The 18,860-nt window shown below is 41.5% G+C and overlaps 1 long non-coding RNA gene across 2 annotated transcripts in view; it reads left to right on the forward strand.

Annotated features, from left to right (window-relative positions):
• The window catches only part of LOC309378243, a 45,650-nt gene extending 32,993 nt beyond the window's left edge, over nt 1-12,657 (forward strand). The window contains exons 3-8 of one of the 2 annotated variants that reach the window (XR_014171918.1): nt 1,617-1,695; nt 5,847-6,021; nt 6,815-6,945; nt 8,795-8,900; nt 9,886-10,095; nt 12,488-12,657. This is a non-coding gene — a long non-coding RNA (uncharacterized lncRNA). Of the gene's footprint in view, nt 1-1,616; nt 1,696-5,846; nt 6,022-6,814; nt 6,946-8,794; nt 8,901-9,885; nt 10,713-12,487 lie in introns of those variants that run through there. The other variant, XR_014171919.1, reaches the window with a different exon arrangement.
• The last annotated feature ends 6,203 nt before the right edge of the window (nt 12,658-18,860 follow it).

An 18,860-nucleotide genomic window follows, 5' to 3' on the forward strand; every position in this document is an offset into this window, starting at 1 on the left:
TTCTTACTCACGGGTGTTGTTTCCAATCGGTAGTTTCAGGAAGGAATCGGCGCTCTCCGTCAATGGCGACGCGGCTTCTCTCCGTGAGCTGGGTTGCGATCCTCAGCACCGCGCTCACACCCGATGCCGCTCCAGAGCCTTTAAAAAGGCTCTTTCGCGATACCGGGGGGCGCAAAGGTGCCCACCGAATCTCCTTGTTCACAGGCTTCAGCGCCTGTGATTTTAGGGGTCCCCCGCTCACCGTAGCAGGTCAGACCCGAACTCACGGAGCAGTCCTGCTTCGGAGCTCGAAGCAAGGACCGCCATTAACGCTGGCGCCGACCGGAAGTCCCCCTTACATGACATTCTCAATGAGGTTAGGGTTCGCAATCCTTTCCTTGCCCGGGCGCTGGCAATGCATGCTATGACACTGATAGAACATAGCCATTGTGGCTAGTAGCAATTGATAGCCTTATCATTCATGCACATGTGTAATCATTTTTTTAAAGCAAGAAGGGTAGCTAAATCTCACTGACTGGGCCAGCTCACACAATTGTTTAGGTTTCATGAACTGGAAACCCCAAAGGAATTGCTAGATATAAATAAATGGAGCCAGAAAAACTTTTTGACCCTTCCCTTTCCCAACAATATGGTACAAGCCTCTAAATCAGGGGTCAGCAAACTTTTTCAGCAGGGGGCCAGTCCACGATCCCTCAGACCTTGTGGGGGGCTGGATTATATTGGGGGGGGATGAATGAATTCCTATGCCCCACAAATAACCCAGAGATGTATTTTAAATAAAAGCACACATTCTACTCATGTAAAAACATGCTGGTTCCCGGACCATCCGTGGGCCGGATTTAGAAGGCCATTGGGCCGGATCTGGGCTCCTGTCCTTAGTTTGCCTACCCATGCTCTAAATAACCTAAATAGCTTCCCTCTGCTCTTTGGTGTGAAAATTGGGCTCGAATCGACACCCAATGCCAGCATGCTTCACTATTTGCAGGTAATGCTATGTTCTAAATTTCTATGGATAAACATTGAAGATTCACACACTAATAGCACCATCTTAAAACCAGTGATGTGCAAGTGATTCCCACGAGTTTATCCTAGGTTTGCCTGTATGCCTGATTTGAACATGTTTTGGAATTTTCATATTGCAAAATTATATTTGAGTCCTGTCCTTTAGCACAGAGCTGGAAATGTGAAAAGCAGTAGCTGAAAAATATAATGTATTTACATCACACTGGATGTACACTGGAGCAATGTAGAATGTGCCGATATGATTTTTTCTGCCAATATGTGCAACACCATTCATATACAGCATGTGATTCCCCCATATCTGCCAAGAGAATGAATATGCAACCATTTTGTGTTCTGTGGATGGGTATTGTGTGATTTATGAAGAATATCCTGGAAGGCTGAAATGCTCCCCCGTTGGATAAAGCCAGCACTAGTAAAATATAAATTGCAGCTATCTGTTTCAGTGCCGCTTCATTACAGTAATTTGTTACCACCCGTGAGCATGGACAGCTTTTACAATTACCAAATTAAGAAAGCAAGATAAACAAAACAACACAGTTTCTGATGCATTATTGAAATGGTGCTCAAAATACATTCCTTCCTTATCTTTGCAGGAGAGAAAGCCTAGAAACAAAACAAAACAAAATGTTAACTGGTTCTTAAGGACTGAATACTATTTGTGAGCAGCACAGGGTGAGAATAATGAACAAATATGTGTTTTGCTTATTCCTCAGATTTTGGGGGAATATTTTTTGCTGTTGACTGAAGAGTGACGAGGGGGAAAGCAACAACAAAATATTGAGTTTCTTTGGCTTGGTACCCTATACACATTATTGATCTTGCATCATAGCGTGCATTCAACAATGTTTGCTTCAGTAACTGCTGGCCGCAACAAAAATAAAAGGTTGAAAAAGTAGAGAGAAAAGTTTCCAAAAGTTAAAAAGTAATAATGTTTTGTTTCATCTCTACCCTTTGTGTCAAAATTGAAAAGTATTCTCTTGTAGCAAAATTATCAGGCAAAATCTTGTGCTTCTTCAAAAGGTTAGAGTGGCAAGAGACCCAAAGGTATGTTTGCCATCCAAAATACAGAAATGGAAAAGGAAAGAATTTGTAGACCAGCCTTTTCTAGCCCTCCAGACAGGGCTGCTGGGAGTTTGTAGTCCCAAAAATCTGGAGGGCACCAGGTTGACAGAGGCTACAGAACTCTTTTCTGAGTCTATGAATGGCACATGAAGCTTATCCAGTTTCTAAAGAGAAATGCAGTGGACTTTCTTCAGGATGGTTTGAACCAAAATTGAGATGAGCTTAAACTCCTCCCTTCATAAAGAGCTGATCCATTTTTTATTTTTGCAGAAACCCTTTAGGGTATTTTCCATGCACTCTCTGTTTACACTGCATTCAGTTTAAGAATAAACTTGTTTTATAACTTCTTGGGTTTGGATCAATCTTTTAACCACTATGCGTAGGGTACTCTTGTTTCTCAGATCCTTCTGTTTTTATAACTCAAAGGAACCCTAATTAAAGAGGGAGGGAAGCAAGCTAGCATTATTACCTTTGAAACAAGCTTTTGCAATGCAGAAGGAGAGAAAGGAAGAGACAACCTTTAATCCTGGGCAAAGGAAACAAAGAAGATAATTTCTCAGAGGATGGGGGGGGACTGTTATGGGTCCAGGAAGGAAACAGAGGAATTGTAATGCTGGCTAAGGGAGCAGGACCAAGGAGGACCTGACAGAGAAGGAGGCTAATGACAGAACCACTTTCAGAATGCAAGACAGTCTTTGAGCTAGGGAAACAGGAAGAAACCTTTCCTGTTTCCAGAACCCTAAAACTTTATTGCAATGCTGCTACATCAGAGGGAGAAATGGCTGTAAGGAGGAGGGGAAACATTGGAGCTCCCCTCTTCTGCTGGTCTGCAAGTCCCCCTCGGCTAAGTGTGTGTGTGTGTGTTTCTGCCTGCCTGCCTGCCTGCCTGTGAGAGAGATATCTGTGTGCATGTGGCCACTTCCACTTTGGCCACACCAGCAGCTGGCATGCAGCCCTCAGAGGGGTGGCCATCTCTCAATGTGGCCCTCAGGCTTTAAAAAAGGGGGGGAACTGCCCCTGCTCTAAGCTTTAGAGACCAGTGATGCATCAGCAGAAAACGTAAGCCAGATAAACCTGCTCATGTAAGCTGTCAAGCAATGTAAACAGTAGAATGCTGGAGGAGTGAACTTGCTCAACAGCTCATCATCTATTAAAAGAAAAATCACAAGTTTTTTGTGTGTAGGTTGGCCATCGGCACATTGTCAGAAACAATTCATAGATACGTTCACAAGTCAGATTTCAAGGCAATAAAGCAATGAAGAAGGCAAGAGGGACAGGATAACCTGGTGCCATGGAAACCTGTGGCTGACTAAGATCAGATGCTCCTCCTATGGTTGCACACAGGGCTTGCAGTTTTTGCCTGTTGAACAAATAAGGTTGAAGAAATGCTTACCAGACCTTGCAACACTTCGAGAGCCAAATTGGATGTTACAAGAGGCATTGAACTGCTGCTGCTGCTGCTGCTATTTATTCCCTTGCTCTTATTTCACTGCAGCAGCTGATACAAGCAATGAATGACATGCCATCATTGTGCTGTGCATCTTCCTCTCCCTGCCTGCACCCTCCAAGGATACAGCATGGGGTCAGGGAGGAGAGGAGTGTGTGATGACATGCTGTTTGTATTTGACTTAAAAACAAGAGGGAGCAAAGAGTAAGGAATGGAGGATACATTTGGTTTCACTTCTCATTTAAAGGCAAATCTACCTAATTCGCACTTTCTGAACCAATACAGTGGTACCTCAGGTTAAGTACTTAATTCGTTCTGGAGATCTGTACTTAACCCAAAACTGTTCTTAACCTGAAGCACCACTTTAGCTAATGGGGCCTCCTGCTGCTGCCGCGCCACCGAAGCCTGGTTTCTGTTCTTATCCTGAAGCAAAGTTCTTAACCTGAAGCACTATTTCTGGGTTAGCGGAGTCTGTAACCTGAAGCGAACGTAACCTGAGGTACCACTGTACAAAAACCAAAACACAACCATCCTTTGAGATTTGCATTTATCTCAATTTTGCCATGCAGTTCCCAGCCAAGTAACAGGTGCAAAAATGCATATATGGGGGTAAAGTGTCCATAAACATGCATATATTAGTGAAAATAACATACAATGGTGCATTTTTTAAGGGAGATTGTAGCACCCTGCTTGTGGTTAACGCTTAGCTGGAATGAAATATTCAACGCAGCAATAGAGAAATTAAAATAATAATTTATTTGTCAGACAAATAAATGATAGACACAGTGGTATATGGTTACCAAAGCTCTGCCTGCCCTCCAGCCCTGATGGCCAGCACTTATATTTCCTCAACCCAGCCCCCTTGCTCCTCCTTTGGCTGCCTCTGTCCAATCAGCCTGGTTGAAATTCCTATTGGCTGTTTGCTAGAACCAATCATAAAAGATACACCCATTTCCTATTACCTTTTATGGAAGACAAAGAGCTATATTTCCTTCTATCCATAAATGGCAAACAAGTAGCCATATATCTTACATTTGCCTCAACACAGCACCTTAATTACCAGATCACCTTTTGCCCTTGTTACCCCTCCATTCCAAAATAGATGGCTAAAACAGATGCTCATTCTGTCTTACATTTTGTCTTAAACAGAGATCTTGGGTTCACATTCTCACACACCATCAATGAAATAAGAATCTAACATAAGAATCTAACATTTCTTACTTTCTAAATCCTTTGCATCATTACATTTAAGCCAACAAATCTCATACATTAACACAGATAGCTTTTTAAAGTAAAACCTCTTCAATTTACACCCCCCCTTTCCTGGCCAGCTGCTTTCCCCATTAGCTCTTGCCCTTTAACCTTAGGAAAATGTGGCTAAAGTCTCTAATGGGAGGCACATGGTATTATGTTTTGTTAAACAATAAATCCTACTATTTTCCAATTCTTAATTAGTGCTTTTGCAGCTTGATTGTATTCTGTAATATGTGGGGTCAGAAGAAGAGAAGAAGAAGAAGAAGAGTTTGGATTTGATACCCCGCCTTTCACTCCCCTTCAGGAGTCTCAAAGCGGCTAACATTCTCCTTTCCCTTTCTCCCCCACAACAAACACTCTGTGAGGTGAGTGAGGCTGAGAGACTTCAAAGAAGTGTGACTGGCCCAAGGTCACCCAGCAGCTGCATGTGGAGGAGCGGGGAATCGAACCTGGTTCCCCAGATTGCAAGACTACCGCTCTTAACCACTACACCACACTGGCTCTCAGTGTAACCTTTTTGCTCCCTGCCTATAATTCCCTTTTACAACTTTGAGAATTTTGGCTCCTGCTATAAATCAGGGGGACCCTTGTCCAGGAGGATAAACATCTGCCAAAGTCCTTAGCCAGCTGGTCTTCTGCCTGGCATAAAACATACAAACATTTGCAGATATATCTTTAAGCTCATTTTAAAATACAGGCCTTGATCAGATGCCTCAAGATCACTTTGCAAAAATATGTATATTAGGAAACATTGTATATGAATGTGTATATTAGGAGAAATTCTCAGTAAAATGCTGGTGATTTTCATGAGGAGGAGGAGAAAAATCACAAAGTGTGGAAATGTGGAGAACTGCACTTAAAGATGGGAAGAATGAGAAACTGAGAGAAACCAAATCTGACACATTTCACTCATCCCTAGCAAAGAGAGAGTTCTGAATCTCTCCTTTGATGTTCCTCTGTCCTCCAAATGGTGTGGAGTTAAAGAGGTTGAACTTTGGATGAGGGAGTACTAGAGACTTGGATTTTCTTTATACTATGTGCTTTATTTGCAAATATGCAGGGATAACATATGTGGAGGCAAAGAGCCATGCTGCAAAGTAGCATATCCACAATTCCACATTAGACCCCTGCAGGTGAAAAGATCACAACACTGGGGATATAATACCTGAACATTTCAGAACACTGTGTAAATGAATATAGTAGCCAACATACAAATGCCTTTTTATCAGAAGCAGGTAGGTAATATTTATCATAACTACAACAGGTATAGTCGATTATTAATTCATTTCCTATGAGGCTAAATCAATATTCAAAAGCTAAAGTTAAGACTCCACATTAATTTTGCAGGAAGATAAATGATTGCTCAGGTTAATCATATCAACCCCCCGTTTCACCAGCTGCCACAGATTAATAGTTTAAAAAAATTAAAGCACAAATGACTTTGTCACCTTCATTGGTGAAAAATGACTTACTCAGTCTAAAATTATATTCTAATGGGTTTAAATAAAAAAAGAGCAAATGTTACCTTTCAAATGAGACCTGAGACCTCCATTTTGACAAAATAAAAGAGATAGTGCAAATTCAGGGGCCAGCTACATTTTTAAGACCACGACAATAAAAAAATAGAATAAATGACCAAATTGGACTTGAAAATGACTATACATTTCTACGGATTTTAATTTTCTTCATTTGAATATAAATGTAGCCAGGATTATTTACATGTGGCCTCCTCATGCTTGACCAAGAGTTTTGTGGAAATACTAAATGAAAGAGAATTCTGAAATTAATTTGTCTGAGGCAGGGCTGTCCATGTGTTATCAGACTCCAGCACCCACCAGCCACAGCCAGCATAGCCAATGCTCAGGCGGGTTGAAAGTTGTGGTTCAGCAACATCTGAAGTCCCACAGGTTCCCCACCCCTGGTTTAAGGGAATACAGGAATATACAGCTATAGCTCATCATGGGTATTTACCACAGAACTTCCACTTTGATGATGATTATAAAATCTTTATCATCTTCCTCCTTCTAGCAGTGTGTGTGTTAAGGAACTGTCCCCATTTCGTAGAAGGGGAAATGATAGTTTACCATTTCCATTGTAAAGACATTGAGGATGAGAGAAAATGCCACACCCAAAGGCCACTCTGTAGATTCATGACGCAGGTGAGGACAATAATCTGCTCCGTTGGATGAACTGTTCTTTAAAACATGCCAAAGCCTGTCTGGGTATAAACTCAAAGCTTAAACTACCTAGATGTTGTTTCTCCATTTTTCACCTGTTTAGCTACCTCAGAGACCCATGTACACATTCTCAGTATGATTCATTGCCAGAAATAACACTTCATCTTTTCAGAGGTTCAGATGCCACAATCTGATACACCCACTTATCTGGAAGTCAGCCCATTGAACCAAATGGAACTTACTTCTGACATCTTTATTTTGCAAAGTTCAGCTGTCCCTACACTTATCAGAGTTCAGTTGCCACCTGACTTTATCTATGAATAAGAACCCAGGTGAGGCCAATTTTGAACTGAAAAATGTTTAGGGGGTGCAAGGGTTTAAGATGCCTTCCCAGACTGTGTTTCAAGAGAGAGAGAGAGAGAGAGAGAGAGAGAGAGAGAGAGAGAGAGAGAGAGAGAGAGAGAGTGTGTAGCATCACAAAATGTCTAAAGTTTGTCCCTAAGCTTGACTTTTCAGGGTGGTGAAAGTTCAGTTGGGGCCCTTATAATGGCCAAATACTGCTATGAGGCTTTAGTTTACTTTTGTTGTTGTTTTTATAATTGGTATCATGACACAGGCAGGGGATGGGGAAGAAACACAGCCATGGTTCAAAATTCATACTTCTCTGAATTTTGCGATGCAGTTCCATAGCCAAGAGTTGTGTACAGAATTCCAAATACTAGAGTAAAGTGTACACAAAAATGCATATATTCATAAAAGTAGCATACACAATTGCTTTATATAAGGTGAAATTTCTTTGCAAAGATGTGCATATTATGATAAATTTGCTCTAAAATGCTGATGAGGACTTTATTTAAAAAATCACAAACTGATGAGGAAGTGTGGAGAACTGAGGGGAAATGAAGAACTGAGAGAAACAAAAATTGGCAGATTCACCCATCCCTAAACTTGGAACACCTCAGATAAGGCAGAAAGGAATGAATGGCAAGAATAAGCTCATCAGACAGGAAATCTAGTCACTTCACTAGGGATAGAACAATATTCTAGGCTTCACAAACAAATATTCATGTTATTCCTGATTCAGCAGTGAGCTGATGCACCAGCTCCTCTCCCCACCCACCCCCATTCCTGCTGTTCCATTTGGAACTGGTTTTCATCAAGTTATCACATCAAACAGTGATAGAAATATTCATGATATCCTGAAGTGGCATATTACATTAAAATATTTCAAAGTGACTGGCCTGGTTGAGCATCAATAAGAGGAAAACGTATTGACGAAGGCCTACAACTAATGCTGCCTTTTATAAATATCCTGCCAGACAAATAATGGCTCTCAATGGATTCTGATGTGATGTACAGTTTTAAAGTAAATGCTATATTGCCAAGAGGCTCAAAGGAAACTGCCACCACAGTACAGTGGGCTGACTAATAGGATTTTAGTTTATCTTCCCTACCACAGAGATTCAGCAAAAGACTCAGTGCCCCCAAGTTGAATGTAGATTGATCCATCAGATTCACTGAGATGCCAAAACCTCCAGGTAAAATGCTACAGGTAAACAGATGAGGAAAGTTTGCTGGTGATTCTCTTAGACAAAAGAGCCGCACAGAAAAATGCCTTAAAACCCTGGTTGTGCTGAGTCTTGGAAATACATTTCCATGAAGCCTTAATGGAACCACTGAAATGGTAGATTTGCCTTTTTTTCCTCCTGATTATTCACTGCCAAATGTAAAACACTCATTTCATCCTCTTAATAGTGACTCAGTATAACATTGTAAAGGCTGTCTGCTGGTTCTCAATTGGTTCCAAATTGTACAGTCTATTTCTTTTCAGATTCTTACAGTATGTTCAGAATTTAAATAGACAGTCACACAAAGATGGATTTCTTCCTGTCAAAACCCTGTGGTTTTTGAACTTATGAACACACTGTTATTCTGAGGTAAGTTTCTAGTCTAGCCCCAAAAGCTGTTCTTGGTGCAGGATAAAGGGGCTCAAATCACACACTGTGAGGTAAAATAATTTGTCACCTGGTGATACTCAGGACATCTGAAAAGGCTCATGAGACCTGAGTGACACTTGCATAGGAAGGGACCATATAATTTATCCTGCCCATCCTGTGTCTTCAGCCAGACATTACTGGAACAGGAATGGAAATTAGTTCCTATGCCAGTAATGTATAAATTGAGCTTCTATCTTCAGTCAAGGAAAGGAGGGGAGGAATGACTGCCTCTACATTACACTCTGATGTCAAATTGTGTCATGCAAAAGAACATTACATCATATTGCTTCTGAGTCCATAAATAGCCAAGTCCAACACCATTCTGAGTTTGAATTTATTGTATACTTCTACAGATGTGCATTATACAACGACATTATATAGGATTCAGCAAGTTCTGAATATACACCTGGTCTTTGACACTTAAGAGGTATTTTAAGGACCACCTCTATTTTTGTGACTGTAATCTTCATAGTCATGAGTTTCTACCTTGCTTTTAATGTTACATTTTTAGGACCTTAGGGTGAAAGGCAGGTGAAGAAGAACATATTCAAAAACAGCTAGTGTTGAGTACTGAGGAGTTCCCATGGGGCTAGCTAACCATAAGACTCCAGATCCAAATGTGTGACAACAAACCTACTCTCCATGATAAGATGTTGCATTACTCCTCCTTCGGGAGAGCAATAGAGTTGGGCTGCAAAACTCATATAAATTAAATAGAAATGGAAGCACAATTGCTATATTCCTGCCCTTCGAAGCTGAAAGCAGGACTATGATTAAATAATTGAACTGTCTCACCTTGTGCAGTCATGTTAAATTCCAACAGCCTGGAACAATTAATCTTTATATTGGTCTTTCCTGCCCTGCCATATGCATTCTTGTGCTCAAACAGTTTAAAAAAAATCTTTTGTTGCTTGACTCTTTGTAGATGAGTGTGTGAGAGAGACAAATCATGGAAAAACTGAAACCAAGTAGATATGAGAAACCCACAAGAAAGATAAGAACACAACAACAACAATACTGGCCATTTATAAGCCAGGATTTCCAGTGCTGTAGGGACTTTAAAACTCATTCAGCTGAACACATGTGGAAGCCCCTTCTAGATCTTTGCACGCACTTTTAACTTCAGCATGTTCAGGTAAACACCTAAAGAGGGCTTATGATGAAAACTGGCTCAGGAAACAGTCAGTGCATCACAGGGGCATTATCTTCCCTTTTGTCTTTAGCCCCATTGTTACTCTTCTTGACCTTATGAAATAGGCCTCAAAGCAACATTAAGCAAGGTAAATGACATGTTAAGGGCATTACACTGTAATTTATGGTAGAATGGAAACACTGCAGTGTGTGATAAATGCAGGAAGAAGCAGGAAACCAACTATGTCTTCTTACATCCTGAGAGTAGAGCTGTGCCCATTGGCCCAACCCTGCCATTGCATCCGCTACTGGCTCAGTCCCACTTCCATCCATGCATGGGAGGGAAAGTCTGTAAAAGGAACCCTGTGTGACACATATGGGCATGTTCTGACTTCCAAATCATGGGGAGAGCCTTTTGTACATGACAAGATTCCCTTCACACCCATGCTCAGAAATGGAGACAAAATGCTTAAGACCCAACCGCCGTGTGTTCAGCCTGTCCAGTTACTCATATGTCTGAGCACCTGGTATTAGCATCACTGCATATACCGAAGCCAAAAAGAGAAATCATGCCCTTTCCTGTTTTTAATGATTTCCAAATAAAACAGTTCTGAACATAGACATTTCCAGCACGATCATTAATTAAGCATGGACAGAGGCGACACATCAGAATTCACAGCTTGTCTTGATCTCACCATCACATGCAAACAGACTAATCCTCATTAAGACTTATTTGTACTGTAAATATACTTTAAAATTATCCCCGAAGTTGGAAAGTACAGGCACCTCCATCTGGTCTAGAGTGCCTTGTGTGTAACATCACATCAGAAATATCTAGCATCTCTTCATCCTATGGATATAGCTATCTTAGGTGCAGCTGTACTATTCATGATGATGTTCCCAAGAACAGACACAGTTGTTTATAGCCTAGTATATCATTTCAACATTTGTGGTTTAGACTAGATACTAACATGCCTATGGGCCAATCTCTTATGACAATGTGGACATCAGCATGGAATGCTAAAACCTGGGGTCAAACCATGGGCTCAGTCATTAGATTGCCACATGGCCCTTGCTATCTCACGATCTATCAGCCAGAGAAGGAGTTACTGCAGGGACCTGACTTCCTCACATCCCATGTGAAAGAACACTCTTCTGCAACTCCCTGTTAACTAAGGATGCAGAGCTGAGGGAAGACAGGCTTTGGGCCACTAGAAGGCTGCACCTCCTGCCTCCCTAGAAGAACATAATGGAAGGAGGGGGAGACCAGCCTGTTCCTCTGTCTGAAGATGTTTTCTGCTTGGGGGCAGTCTGGTCCGAGTCTGATTTAAAGATACGGTAGCATAAAAAGGAGAGCAAGGGCTTTGAAGTTGCCCATCAACAATTAGCAGGACCTGGTCAACAGAGTGAGCAGGCACACAAACCACCTGATGGCTTCCTCACTACTGTGAGATACATTGTGTTTTTATTTAAACTACAGCAATTATTTCTAGTTTTTGTCCATGCCTATAAAATAACACCTGCACATGTTAAGCAAATTGGTGTCCCCTGTTTTTGGTGATGCAACTCCTCATTCTCAGCAATGCATAACTGCCCCCCCCCCATCCTGGCTCAATTGAACAGCCACTGAAGGAGCAGCTGCCCCAATGCTTGTTTTCCTCTTCCCATCCACTGACTATCTTTGTTTTGGGTCTACCAGATTATGAACCTACCAGAAGGGGCTGTTTTATCTTTTTAACCTATGTGTATATCCTTTTGAAAACGTTAGATGCTGTATCAGTGTTAAATTATTCTCAGAGTTAGGTTTCAGCCTCCATTTTCTGCCTTGAAGTGGCATTCGGAAGGGTGGCCGGATTAATCTCACACGCGTGTTGGAACATGATCCCACCTGTTTGGCAAATGCTTTGAAGCTGAGAAACATGGGACCTTGCAAAGCCAAAGAAGGAAGTTGTTAAAATATAAAAACAAACAGCTGATTAGCTTCGCAGCAAGGGAAATTGGAGGGGTACCACTGAGCCTGGCATGAGAAAAAACAAAAGTTTCATAATTCTCTAGAGCCTTGTCCTGCTTCTCTGACATGTCTTGAAATATAGCTCAGCTGCAGTCATCACAACTGAACTGGGAGCATAATTCACAGCTATTTTAGCCTTTTAAAACATGTTGTTGAGAGCAGTCCAACGGCCTGAATTGCACAGAATGAAGGGAAAGGAAGAAGAATATGACAGGAAACCCAGCCTCAAAAGCAGAGGGTTGGAATGACCGTCAATACCAAAAGAGGTGTATTGATGGACCTCCTAGAGGATTCTAATTATTTTATATTAAACCCAATGAATCATCATACTTCAGGCCTGGCCAATGTAACGAAACCTTTTCATTCTCTTTGTCCTCACCAATAGTCTGCCTCTGAAGGAGCGGGGGAGGGGATGCTCAGCTCATTTTTCTGTATTCCTGTTACACAGTTATTTGAAGGAAGGACCTACTCACAGTGCAATGCTGCCCCCTGGAGTTAAAATGACAACAGTTCGTTTTCCCAAAACAGTACAGCTCAGAACTGCCACCAAATTCACTGCAATGCTTCAAACAGAGTCACCTCCTTTATTTCTGAGGGTACCAAACACCATAGCATAAAGTACTGATATTCATTATGAAACCATCCCTTAAAAGAAGTGTTGGACAGCTTTACAGAAATCAATTAAAAAACAAAAGTAGTCTCACATTCCTTCCAAATAAATGAGTCCTTTGAAATCATTATAAGAAAGTTCACTTGAAAAGAATTCTTTAAACACTGAGTTCAAGACAACAGTTGATTTTCTTATGGATCATGCTTTGATTTCAAGACAGTGAAGAGATGGGATGGGGAACAAATTTGGTTGGTTCAACAATTCAATACAAGCCTAGGACTTGCCGATCGGAAAGTCGGTGGTTCGAATCCCCGCGACAGGGTGAACTCCCGTTGCTTGGTCCCAGCTCCTGCCAACCTAGCAGTTCAAAAGCATGCCAGTGCAAGTAGGTAAATAGGTACGGCTCCAGTGGGAAGGCAAACGGCGTTTCTGTGCACTGCTCTGGTTTTGCCAGAAGCGGCTTAATCATGCTGGCCACATGACCCAGAAAAACTATCTGTGGACAAACGTTGGCTCCCTTAGCCAGTAAAACGAGGTGTGTGCCGCAGCTCCAGAGTTGTTTGCGACTGGACTTAACTGTCAGGGGTCCTTTACCTTTTTTACCTATTTTGCACTTCCTTAACCTTTACACGAGCAAAAACACAGGTATTCTGCAATAGTCACCCTTCTCTGAATTTTGCAATGCAGTTCTCCAGCCAAGAAATTCATACAAAAATGTGTATATTAGGAGAGAGTGCACACACACTCTGTATGTCAGTGGAAATAACATACAAAAATCTATTTTATTCGTGGACATCACCTGCAAATATACATATATTGGGAGGACTATGCATGAAAAATGCATACAAATTTTCATGCTGACAATGGCAATGTGATGCGGAAGGAGGGTCAAAACCACTCACCGCTGGTTCCGGCACCAAGAGAAGATAAAGAGGAGCAGCCACCAGCCATTGAGCTGTGTGGCCACTGTGTTCAGCTCTGCCTCGGCTCCTCCCATTCTCCTGACGTCACATGGATGACATCAAAATGTTGCAATGTTGTTTGATATCGGTTCCCTCCCTCCCTCCCCCCACCCCCATCACCCTCACAAGCTGCTGCCTCTGAACTGAGAGAAACTGAAAGCAACAGATTCATCCATCCTTAGAACAGACTGTACTTAAATTAATGATGTGGAATTACACAACATAAGTGTTTCTTTTTTAAGGACAGATATTGGAATCTAAGCTATAATTGGAAAAGAGAAGTTGATGAAGTGAAAGCACAGAGCAGGAAAGCTTCTTTCTTCAAGCGCATGGGTTCCAACGCTATCTCAGCACCAGGGTTCACTCATAATAAAGTTGCTTCTTTTAAAACACCTGTTTCATGATTATCTTTAGAATGAACTTCACTACAAAAAAGGGGGGGAACTGCTAGGTATGGTTTGCCTTGCTGCTGTCTCAAATTATTTGTTGTTATTTCTTTACCAAACTTGTGTACAGCTTTATATTTCAAGAAATCTCTAAACAATTTACAACTCAACAAAAATAAACATATATTACAAGAAGATGCAACTTCTACATTCATTACAACTGCTACTGATAATAGTATTAAAAATATGCATTTAAAGTAGGATAAGTATTCATAAGTAAAATAAAAACCAAAAGCAAATCATTAAAAACAAACCTCAAGATACAGCATCAGACGGCACATAAATATTACAAAACAAAAACTGTCCTCATATGTAATAATACAATCACTTGGCAATCATACTCTTCAAACATCCACTACATCATGCCAGTCACTCATTTCCTACTTCAATAAAACACTTGAACTTTCAACAACCAATACTTATATACCAGCCCAACAGCAGGCAAAAAGTCAGAAACAATCAAGCCCAACAATTATTTCCACCCCATCTCTAACCTGGGGCAGTACGGACAACCTCAGCCCATCTCTCACCTAAGGAGATTAAACCCTTCTCCACCCTTCTCAATAATAACAAACACAGGCTACTGCTTGAGGAAATAAACTTGAGATATGAATTTTCTGACCCATTTGTGTCTGACAAATAAATTAGCAAATGTGAGCTTCTCAAGAGTCTCTTCATACATTACATTTTTAAGAAAAGACTCTTGTTTGTCTTGCTGGTTCACACCAAGGGTCCATCTAATTCAGTTCCCTTTAAGGGAAAGCCTGTAGCTTGGTGGTAGAGCACATGATTTGCATACAAAAGTTGTCAAATTAAATGTTTGGCAACTTCAGATGGGGAGGTCCCCTGCCTTAAGCCTTGCAGAGCTGCTGCCAGTTTGTGTAGAGAATACTGAGCTAGGTCAGGGTGGTTCAACTTTTCATAGCAAGTGGGCCACAAAGTACTTTGACAAGGAACCTGCAGGCCACACACTATCATGTTGTGCTTGGTGGGAGGAGTGAGGCCAAAAACTGACTCAACCACCCACCCAGACCTTGCACTGCCTTCGCAAAGTCAGATAAGGCTTTAGGAAGGAGACATGAGGCTCTGATAGGGTCCTAGAGCCTTCCCACCTCCTTCCCAAAGCTGGGGGAACACTAACTGGGCTTTGGTAAGATGGCTAGAGGACTTTAGTCCCCTGCCAAAGCCCTCACAGCTTCTTAAAGCCCAGTACTTTGCTTTCCTGGCTTTCGGAATGCAATGCAAGGGCTGTGGGGCACAGTGTCCTCAAATGTTGCCAAGGGCCACAAAAAAGGTCTCAAGGGCCACATGCGGCCCTCAGGCTGTGTGTTGGTCCACCCTAAGGTAGATGGAGTAGTATATAAGGCATCTTGGGGACCCTATTCTTGCCATCACCAGAAGGAGCATAGCTGGCTGTAGTTCTCCACTCACTTTACTTTCTGTGAGTCCACCACAAACCTCTGTGGTAGCAGAGGCCAGCAGAGTTCAGGGAACAGACACCTCCACCATATCCTAACAGCAAAGACTGGAGGATTAGGATTACTTTCTTAGTTTCCTGAGCCCAATTCTAGACAAATCACCCATCATTAGCCATTACATATAGAGTGGTCCATAATCCTTGCATATTCACTGAAGGTGATAGCCTTGTGTGGAGGAGTGTATGAGCCAAAAGCTGATACAGATGGAAGTTTCTAGGAATTTTTCAACCAGCTCTGGGTTGGATTATGTTAAAGGAATGCCATGAGACATTTCCATCAGCTTTGGAGATGTAATCAACTCTTCCAACTCTACAAGTCTATGATTCCTTGAAACTAGTCCTTTAAGCACAAAATGGAGGGCATGATGCCTACATGCACCCTGTGGCCCAATTCTAATTTTGTTTTTGCAAAGGGGGGGCCACTGTGGCATGTTCCAGCCCCACATCACTGCAGGAAGTTAACATTAGTAAAGAAGAACCGCATTGGCAGGATGGGTTGTGGACCATGCAAGAAAGGCAGCATGTGAATTGGGCCTTTAAACAACATTGCTCAGGCTTTCATCACATGAACTGTATGACACAACTCAGAAATATCATTCTGTGCATTCCTATAACAATGGCTGTTTTATATGAATGATGTGTTATGCAAAAAAAATTAGCTTCGGTATAAATCTATGTTACCCATGTATATCTGAGAGACAAGTTCTCTGCACACAGATCTCTTCAGCAGAACAAATGGATTTGACTGTGTTAGACATGGAAGCCTTTTAAAAAGGGTGATTCATACTGAAGTGGGAGCACTAACTATTATCCCCACTACAATTTTAAAATTTTTTGCTTAGCCAGTCCAGCTGTTAAAATCTAACACTTAAATCTCTTGCTCTTTTGCTCCCAACACACCTCCCATACCTTTTCTGTTAGTTATATGACCTTTAATAGAAATATGGTACAGTTAAGATTTGCCAGTTGCGGCCCCACAAATCACATACAAAAAAGAACTTAGTAAATCACAGTGAGCATACTGGAGCTAGGTTTCAGTTCAAGTCTCTGTTAAATCTGAGCCTGGACCCCACTGACAATGACAACTGAAGCAGAAACACAGCAGAATTTTAATTATTATTAATAATATTAAAGTCCATTTTTCTAGGCTGTCTCCAGATGATGTAATTTTATTGCCAACACATCTGCTCACTTGACTAGAGGATTTTAGAATGTTCTCTAGCACTGTGATAATGATTCTTCCTTGACTCTCTCTGTGTGTGTGTGTGTGTGTGTGTGTGTGTGTGTGTGTGTGTGTGTAGAGAGAGATATTGAGAAACCTTCGATGTATTTCTGTCCAGAATGTAGCCTACTGTGCAGAGGTCCATGCTTCACCCACTTTCGTCTCTGGCATGTGCCCCCAGTAGATTCCCCACAAGGGAATGCAGCCCTTGCAATGAAAAGAGTTTCCTACAGCTGAGGTAGAGAATATGATCTCGTCCCCATACAAAATGGCCTTTGCTTTGCCATTTTGCCATTCTCTATTAACAACAAGAAATTTCACATTCTTCTCATCCTGACAAGCACCAAATGTACTTCCACAGGGCAATTTATTATGGACTCAATGCAGCATCTACAGTACACAATGTCAACCTCATCAAAATACCATCCCATGTTCCCTGCTTCCCCGTTTTATCCTGGTTTACCATTTCCAGGTTGTTGCTTTCATTTACTAGATTTCCCATGAGAACAGTAAATGCAGAAATCACATGTGAAGGCATTCTGAGGAACACAATGTTGTGTGGATGCTGCAAACAAATTACATGCAAGAGCAGCAATGAGTCCACAGTAAACTGCCACATAAAAGCAGCCCAGGTTGGCATAGTTCAGACAAGGGGGGGAAATAGAAACTAATCCTAAGATATCTCAATGTGATGCAAATTTGCATTTTATTGTAAGGCGCTGGGAATGTCATAATTAGTAAGTGACTAACAAGGTTTATGGAGTTTGTGAAATATTAAAGCAGTCAGGATCTAATATCAGAGAGCTGTTTCAGTGTTCCCAAAGTAAAAGCTTGTTGCTACTCTGTTATCCCAAGAGTATCAATATGCCACAAACACCAGACTCTGCTAATGCAGCACTTTGAGCCAGACCAGCTTGGCAGAGATTGCTATAATGCTGCATTCATCCTCCTGGGATGGAAACAACACACAATCTCCATTGCCACACTAAGCTCTCACCATGGATCTGATGTCAGAGAATGAGATAAAACTAAATGGCAAGTGGTATAAGTTCATTTCATCTACCTTGCTTCCCAAGAGGAAATTGTAGAAACGTTTTTGCACCTGTGCCTTTGAGTGCTTTTTGAAATACAACTTTCGGGGACTTAAGTAACAGGGAATCCATTCTCTATTCCCAAAAACATACTGTTATGAGTTTATTGGTGCTAGATCATTATAATCTCTAGATAGAGCAAATGTTAGGATTTAATTAAGGTTTGGGGTGCTAAGCAATGTGCTAGACACTTCTAATACCCTGGAATCAGCAAGTGGTAATAGCTAATTAAGTCAGACTAGCTTTCTTTGTGAGGTCATAGCCTGGGAGGTGGGCCATTAAGACAACAAAGGATCAAGGGGTCTCAGTGTGAGACAGCAAATGGTTGGGGCCCCTTCCTCAACAGATGAAGCCAGAGTTTAGAGTAAAGAGTTAGAAGCAATGTGCATTAGAAGCTTAGAGGAGCATTAGAAGATATATGATTGTAGAAGCAAAGCAGCAGGCAGGACACAGTGTTTGATGTCAGATGGAATCGAAGGCTTCTCCTATGGGAGAACAAAGACCTTCTTGGGGTAATTATGCTGTAAACACCTACATCATAGACTCTGGCTGCATATATGTGTAAGCCACTGGAAAACCAGTGTTCAAAATGGCTGCAACTCTGTCTGCCATTGGGCTTTATCAATATAAAAGTATGTACACTTAACTCCCATTGAACTTAATGGAGAATAAGCACTGTGCCATTAATTTCACTTTCTCTGGTTTACAGCAATTTGTTGATTTCAATAGTACATCCTTCTGGGCAGGCATACTAAGGAATACAGCCTCTTGTAAGTACTGACTTACAGCCCTGTTGATATAATTGGATATCAAACATGTCAGCTGATATTAGATCAAACTCTAAATATGCAGCAGACAGCATATGTTCCCTAGATATGAGACAATTCTATGAGGAAAGGTTGCAAGAGCTGGGTGTGTTTGTCTTGGAGAAGAGACTCTTAAGAGGCAAT

Source organism: Podarcis melisellensis (genome assembly GCF_964234715.1).
Source record: "Podarcis melisellensis genome assembly, chromosome: 9".
Classification (NCBI taxonomy): domain Eukaryota; kingdom Metazoa; phylum Chordata; class Lepidosauria; order Squamata; family Lacertidae; genus Podarcis; species Podarcis melisellensis.